The sequence below is a fragment of the Lynx canadensis genome, chromosome D3, assembly GCF_007474595.2.
Source record: "Lynx canadensis isolate LIC74 chromosome D3, mLynCan4.pri.v2, whole genome shotgun sequence".
Taxonomy (NCBI): domain Eukaryota; kingdom Metazoa; phylum Chordata; class Mammalia; order Carnivora; family Felidae; genus Lynx; species Lynx canadensis.
This window is the reverse complement of record NC_044314.2, coordinates 31,137,485-31,144,939: the sequence shown is the minus strand read 5'-3', so window position 1 is coordinate 31,144,939 and position 7,455 is coordinate 31,137,485. Positions and strand designations below refer to the sequence as shown.

The window sequence follows — 7,455 nt, the reverse complement described above, 5'->3', positions numbered from 1 at the left end:
TAGTGCAAAATGGCCCTGTAATAACTAAGTGGTGAATGAAGGAAGGTATGAATGAATAAATGAATGTACAGTGTTTATACCCCTGTCTTACTTCATTGTATTGGAAGTAATACCTCAGGCCCCTCAAAAATTTAAATATTAGGGAAATTTCTATCTTACTCTCAGTGTAGTTTTCCAGGAAGAAAAATAAATACACGGAACAATTTGCTATGTACAAAGTCACCATACACCTAATAGATAAGAGGAGTATTTCTGGGATGGTGTATATATTTATCATACCCCATCTCATCCTGCTCATTGAGCAACTTGGAAAGGATGTTAATGAAGTTAGTAGTGAAGGAAATGAGACAATTGGAAACCAAGATCAGGAAAGGATGAAGTTAGTTCCTATCACTGCAGGCACATACTGCACATCCAGCTTGAACTGTCCCAGTTTAAAAGCAAAGAAGGAATATAGATCAGCTCAAGATTTGCAGTGTCTGTGAAGAGAAAACAATACCAGGCATGTAATTTGCTAGCATTCTGTACTTGTCCTTATGAAAGCCTTTTACATTGTAAATTCTTGCATTGTTTCCTGTTTTCCCCGACAAGCGGTGTGCTCCAGGATGGCCGACTAAGCTAGCTATGTTTTCCCCATTGCCTAGTTTGGTTTTATTTATTTATTTATTTTTTAATTTTTTTAAAGTTTATTTATTTTTAAGAGAGAGACACAGAATGTGAGCGGGGGAGGGGCAGAGAGAGAGAGAGACGGAGACACAGAATCTGAAGCAGGCTCCAGGCTCTGAGCTGTCAGCACAGAGCCTGATGTGGGACTCGAACTCACGAACCGCGAGATCATGACCTGAGCCGAAGTCAGCCATTTAACCGACTGAGCCACCCAGGCGCCCCAGCCTAGTTTGGTTTTAATATTTGAGAAAAACAAAAACCAAACCAAAAATAGTTTGGTTTTAATATTTGAGAACAAAGGAGTTACTGAGTGAATGAACAAAGGTTAAATTAGGAGCATCAAGACATTTTAGGGCCTGTGCTGAGACAAGGTGCTTAATGAAACTGGAGTGAATGACCCAGGATAGGTCAGTTCCAGGTTTAGGTTAATCGTGGGTATATCGACAAATTTCAAAAAAGTAGAAATATATTGAATAAACCTCAAATAATTGAAAGGCTTTCTGCTCTGTAATGCAAGTCTAGCCAGTTCAAAGGAAGCTCTGATTTTAAAAGTCAATATATTGACGTGGCAGATCTTAATGAAGGAGTTAGTTAATAAGTATTGCTCCTATTTTGGAATTCTTGGGCACACTAACATGTTTCAGTTGCTGAGTGCTACCTATCCCCAGAAACCATGGCCTTGGGTTTAGGATGGGTATCTGAACCCTAACCCTGACTTTTTTCCTCTGCCTAGCTTGAATTTTGATCACCTTCATTTATTACTAATTTATTGAGAACTTAACCTTTTAGCAAGCATTTTCTAGATATTTGAGATAAAGTGAAAGATCCATACCCTGCCCTCACATAGCTCAAATTCATAGAGTAATGCACAAATGAAGTTGAAAATTTGTAATTTTCCTCTAGTTTATGGGATAATTGCTTAGAAAACTCAGTAGCCTTCTAGGCAGTTGCCAGTGGACAAAGCTGACTATTGAGTTTCACCTTCAGGCTGATAACTTAAATCAGACCCTTTCTTGCCTTAGGCTTGGCCTGTCACAGTCAGACTCCCCAGGGTTAACCCTGAGAACCAGCCTTTTAGTCAGGTGTCTTATCATCTGTAGGATCCTTTTGGGTATTCCAAGCACTGTCCTATTCTAGATCATTCCCCTGCCCTCCTGGTTTGTGCTCTCTATTGCTGCAGTAGATAGTATGGTTTTCTACACTTGAAAAACTGGATGATTTCAGCAGAATTTAGCCCTGATACTCCTCAGGAACATGACCTTGCAAAATTATTTCATCTCTCCAATCCCCAGTCTGTAAATAGGAATAATACGCCTTTTTCTAAAAGTTTCTACAACATTTGGGGCGCCTGGGTGGCGCAGTCGGTTAAGCTTCCGACTTCAGCCAGGTCACGATCTCGCGGTCCGTGAGTTCAAGCCCCGCGTCAGGCTCTGGGCTGATGGCTCAGAGCCTGGAGCCTGTTTCCGATTCTGTGTCTCCCTCTCTCTCTGCCCCTCCCCCGTTCATGCTCGGTCTCTCTCTGTCCCAAAAATAAATAAACGTTGAAAAAAAATTAAAAAAAAAAAGTTTCTACAACATTCAAAGAAGATGAGATATAATTTATCACAATGCCTGTCATTGGGGCTTCTGTTTTTGTTACTCAGTTCCTGTGAACAGAAGTATAGCCAGTAAACTATGCCTGAAGGAAAGAAGTAGAAGCCTAGGAAAACTGAAAGAGTCCATTGAATTTTTAAATTGAAACGATTCCTCTGGAGAGTATCCTTAGGTAAGTTATTGAAAGCAGTAATTTGTTAGTAATATTTGGGACAGAGTGACCTTGGGAAATGTAGATGGTGGAGTAGTTTTCATAATCACCCTTGGTTATTGTATTCATTTCACACTTCAAGATTCAGTGACCTACATGATATATACAAATAAATTTACAATAACTAAGAATCACCATGATTATTGTTTTTAATTCAAATCAATCAAACTGCTATAGCACCCAATGTAAAATATTTAGCAATTAAACATAACACTACAGACAAAAGCTTTTCTGGAAAAAAAGAAAAAGATAATTTCTCTCGTTTTTCTTTGAATCATGCCACTTTCTCTGTGTGTGTGTGTGTGTGTGTGTGTGTGTGTTTTTGAATAGCACTGAAGTTTGGGGTGCCATTGTACTCTTTAACTGTTGATTTGCATTTGAAATCCTCCAAAGAGTGTAGTCTAAAGTGCCAATTTAGTTATATTTTTATTCAGTCAATCCCCCACACTTGCTCACACTTGCTATTCCTGAGGCTATGAGTCTTTATTAAGGTTATAAAATGCTTCGACCTTCATAAAAGGCACAGTGACTTCCCTTGAGGTCCAAAGCATTAATGATAAGGTGAAATGCAAAATCATTATCTGAGGGCAGCATCTCTCCTACCACAGAAGCTATTCAAATCATGCGATTGAAAGGCAAACCTATCCAAAAGCTAATAAAGAATTCTCCCTGGCAGTTGAAATATTGGACAAATTGCTTTTCAACCTATGATAGAATGTTAACTGGGTGACAGCCAAATGATGCTGCTGGTTCACTATATTCCACCTCTGTAAGCTGGGTAATTGATAGTCTTTGGGTCCAGAGGTCAAAAGTTGTTGGTGAGTTTGCAATGAGTAACTTCACTGTGGAAAAGGGCCAGTGGTGAGTGTTTATTACTTCCCATTGTTTCAGCACCAAAGGCTCTGCAAGGAAAGCCATGCTTCATTCAGGGTTGGTGTCACATTTGCATTCAGGTGTTGGTGAAAACTTGTAAGTGCATCGGTGGAAAATTGAAGGCTGACAACATGAAAAAATGTCACTTATATAAAAAGCATATTTTAAAGATAGGGTCTTACCTTCTTCCCTTCTCAGAGAGCTGTGTGCACCTACCTATGAAATACCCATAGGTGATGCTGGTGACAAATATGTGTCTACAACAAAACCAGTCTGTTTATTTTATCCTAGATCTGAAGGTTATATTTTAAAAAAGCCTTGAGTATTTGAGACTGGAAAGTCCACCTTGACCAGTATTTACCATAAAAATTCATTTTTTGCATGATGAAAAAAAGTTCTCAATGAATACATCAAAATCCAAATTCATATAGTCCTTATATTTATTATGAAGTAGGTGTTCTTGGGCTCCTGTTACGTAAGATGATGGTTTGATATAGGATATTAGAGACAACGAATGTCCTTGTTAAAAGGGATGTGAAAAATCATGGGTTCATGGGTTCCCATCTAGTTCCTGAGTCCACAGAGGATCACCAGTCTATAAAAGTAGAATGTAGGTTGAAAATCATTTTCAGTATTTCATAAAAGTTGCTGGAAATCATACATTTACAGGTTGATGTAAGGATCAACTTTATTTGCTTTTGACTGGCTTGATACCAACTCAGGGCATAAGTAATGCTATTATCTGTGTTCTCACTGCTATTCAGAAACTCTGGTTAGCAGTAAAGTAATTTATGATAAGTACATAAAATCTGAATCTTCTATTCAGCTGGTCAACTAAACTTAACCCTTGATGACTATGTAGCTCTTGATACTGTTGAAGCATTTTCTCATCTAAACCAGGCATTAAAGCATAAGAAACAGTACTGGTATTTGCTTTGGCAACCCATATACTAAAATTGGAATGATACAAAGAAGATTAGCATGGCCCCTGAGCCAGGATGACATGCGAATTTGTGAAGATTCCACAGTTTTAAAAGGAAAGGCTATTATGGGGCGCTGGGGTAGTTCAGCCAGTTGAGTGCGCGACTTGGGCTCAGGTTGTGATCTCGCACGGTTTGTGAGTTCCAGCCCCGCATCAGTCTCTATGATGGTGGTGTGGAAACTGTTTGAGATTCTCTCCCTCTGCCCCTTCCCCACTTGTGCATGCTCTCTCTCTCTGAAAAATAAAAAAATACACTTTAATTTTTTTTCTAAAAAGGAAAGGGTATTCTAACACACAAACTATTTTTGTACTAGAATTTGCTAACTTGTAATATGGAATTTTCCTTTTTTTTTTTTTTTAATTTTTTTTTTCAACGTTTATTTATTTGTGGGACAGAGAGAGACAGAGCATGAACGGGGGAGGGGCAGAGAGAGAGGGAGACACAGAATGGGAAACAGGCTCCAGGCTCTGAGCCATCAGCCCAGAGCCCGACGCGGGGCTCGAACTCACGCACCGCGAGATCGTGACCTGGCTGAAGTCGGACGCTTAACCGACTGCGCCACCCAGGCGCCCCGGAATTTTCCTTTTATCAGTATTACTCTATAAGTCGCTTGGACATTGGCCACTTGTAAAAATTTAAACCCTAACAATTATGAAAACCACGTTGAAGAAAAATAATAATTAACTTCATTTGGTTTTAATTTTTAATATTTGCAGAAGAAGACTGGGGAGGGAATAAAGAAGAAGAGTGGGTGATTTCTTTCCTAAGTATAAAATAAAGGAATGTGCATTCGATATCAAAACAAAAACAAACACTAGCCCTGGACTGAGAATCATGAAACCTGGTTTCTGACAATAACGGTCAATATCCATGACAGTTTTAAAAAGTTGTTTTACTTACCTAAGTTTTTTTTTTAATTGTACTTTTTTAAAAATTTACATCCAAATTAGCATATAGTGCAACAATGATTTCAGGAGTAGATTCCTTAATGCCCCTTACCCATTTAGCCCATCCCCCCTCCCACAACCCCTCCAGTGACCCTCTGTTTGTTCTCCATATGTAAGAATATCTTATGTTTTGTCCCCCTCCCTGTTTGTATATTATTTTTATTTCCCTTCCCTTATGTTCATGTGTTTTGTCTCTTAAAGTCCTCATATGAGTGAAGTCATATGATATATGCCTGTCTCTGACTCATTTTGCTTAGCATAATACCCTCCAGTTCCATCCAAGTAGTTGCAAATGACAAGATTTCATTGTTTTTGATTGCCAAGTGATACTCCATTGTGTGTGTGTGTGTGTGTGTGTACACATATATATACCACCTCTTCTTTATCCATTCATCCATCAATGGACATTTGGGCTCTTCCCATACTTTGGCTATTGTTGATAGTGCTGCTATAAACATTGGGGTACATATGTCCCTTTGAAACAGTACACCTGTATCCTTGGATAAATACCTAGTAGTGCAATTGCTGGGTTGTAGGGGAGTTCTATTTTTAATTTTTTGAGGAACATCCATACTGTTTCCCAGAGCGGCTGTACCAGCTTGCATTCCCACTAAGAATGCAAAAGAGATCCTCTTTCTCAGCATCCTTGCCAACATCTATTATTGCCTGAGCTGTTAATGTTAGCCATTCTGACTGGTGTAAGGTGGTATCTCATTGTGGTTTTGATTTGTATTTCCCTGATGATGAGTGATGTTGAGCATTTTTTCATGTGTCAGTTGGCCATCTGGATGTCTTCTTTGGAGAAGTGTCTGTTCATGTCTTTTGCCCATTTCTTCACTGGATTATTTGTTTTTTGGGTGTTGAGTTTGATAAGTTCTTTATAGATTTTGGATACCAACCATTCATCTGATATGGCATTTGCAAATATCTTCTCCCATTCTGTCGATTGTCTTTTAGGTTTCTGATTGTTTCCTTCACTGTGCAGAAGCTTTTGATTTTGATGAGGTCCCAGTAGTTCATTTTTGCTTCTGTTTCCCTTGTCTCCGGAGGCATGTTGAGTAAGATGTTGCTACAGCCAAGATCAAAGAGGTTTTTGCCTGCTTTCTCCTTGAGGATTTTGATAGCTTCCTGTCTTACATTGAGGTCTTTCATCCATTTTGAGTTTATTTTTGTGTATGGTGTAAGAAAGTGGTCCAGGTTCATTCTTCTGCATGTTGCTGTCCAGTTTTTCCAGCACCACTTGCTGAAGAGAAAGTCTTTATTCCATTGGATATTCTTTCCTGCTTTGTCAAAGATTAGTTGGCCATGTGTTTGTGGGTCCATTTCTGGGTTCTCTATTCTGTTCCATTGATCTGGGTGTCTGTTCTTGTGCCAGTAATGTACTGTTTTGATGATTACAAGCTTTTTGGTGTAGGTTGAAGTCCGGGATTGTAATGCTGCCTGCTTTGGTTTTCTTTTTCAAGATTGCTTTGACTATTCGGGGTCTTTTCTGGTTCCATACAAATTTTAGAATTATTTGTTGTAGCTCTGTGAAGAATGATGGTGTTAGTTTGATAGGGATTGCATCGAATAGATTGCTTTGGGTAGTATTGGCATTTTAACAATATTTGTTCTTCCTATCCAGGAGCATGGAATCTTTTTCCATTTTTTTTTGTGTCTTCTTCAATTTCTTTCATAAGCTTACTATCATTTTCAGTGTGTATATTTCTTACGTCTTTGGTTAGATTTATTCCTAGGTATTTTATGGGTTTTGGTGCAGCTGTAAATGGGATCAATTCCTTGATTTCTCTACTGTTGCTTCATTGTCGGTGAATAGGATTGCAGCCGATTTCTGTACAATTGATTTTATATCTTGTCACTTTGCTGAATTTATGAATCAGTTCTAGCATTTTTTTGGTGGAATCTTTTGGTTTTTCCATATAGAGTATCATGTCATCTGCAAAGAGTGAAAGTTTGACCTCCTTCTGGCCGATTTAGATGCCTTTTATTTCTTTGTGTTTTCTGATTTGCAGAGGCTAAGACTTCCAATACTATGTTGGATAACAGTGGTGAGAGTGGACATCTCTGTCTTGTTCCTGACCTTAGGAGGAAAGCTCTCAGTTTTTCCCCATTGAAGATGATATTAGCGTTGGGTCGTTTATATATGACTTTTATGATCTTGAGGTATGATCCTTCTATTCCT

General features: G+C 38.7%; 1 non-coding gene across 1 annotated transcript; it reads left to right on the top strand.

Annotated features, from left to right (window-relative positions):
* Window positions 1-4,269: 4,269 nt before the first annotated feature.
* Window positions 4,270-4,376, top strand: LOC115498910. Its single transcript, XR_003964017.1, has one exon. It is a non-coding gene; the product is annotated as a U6 spliceosomal RNA (small nuclear RNA).
* Window positions 4,377-7,455: the final 3,079 nt, after the last annotated feature.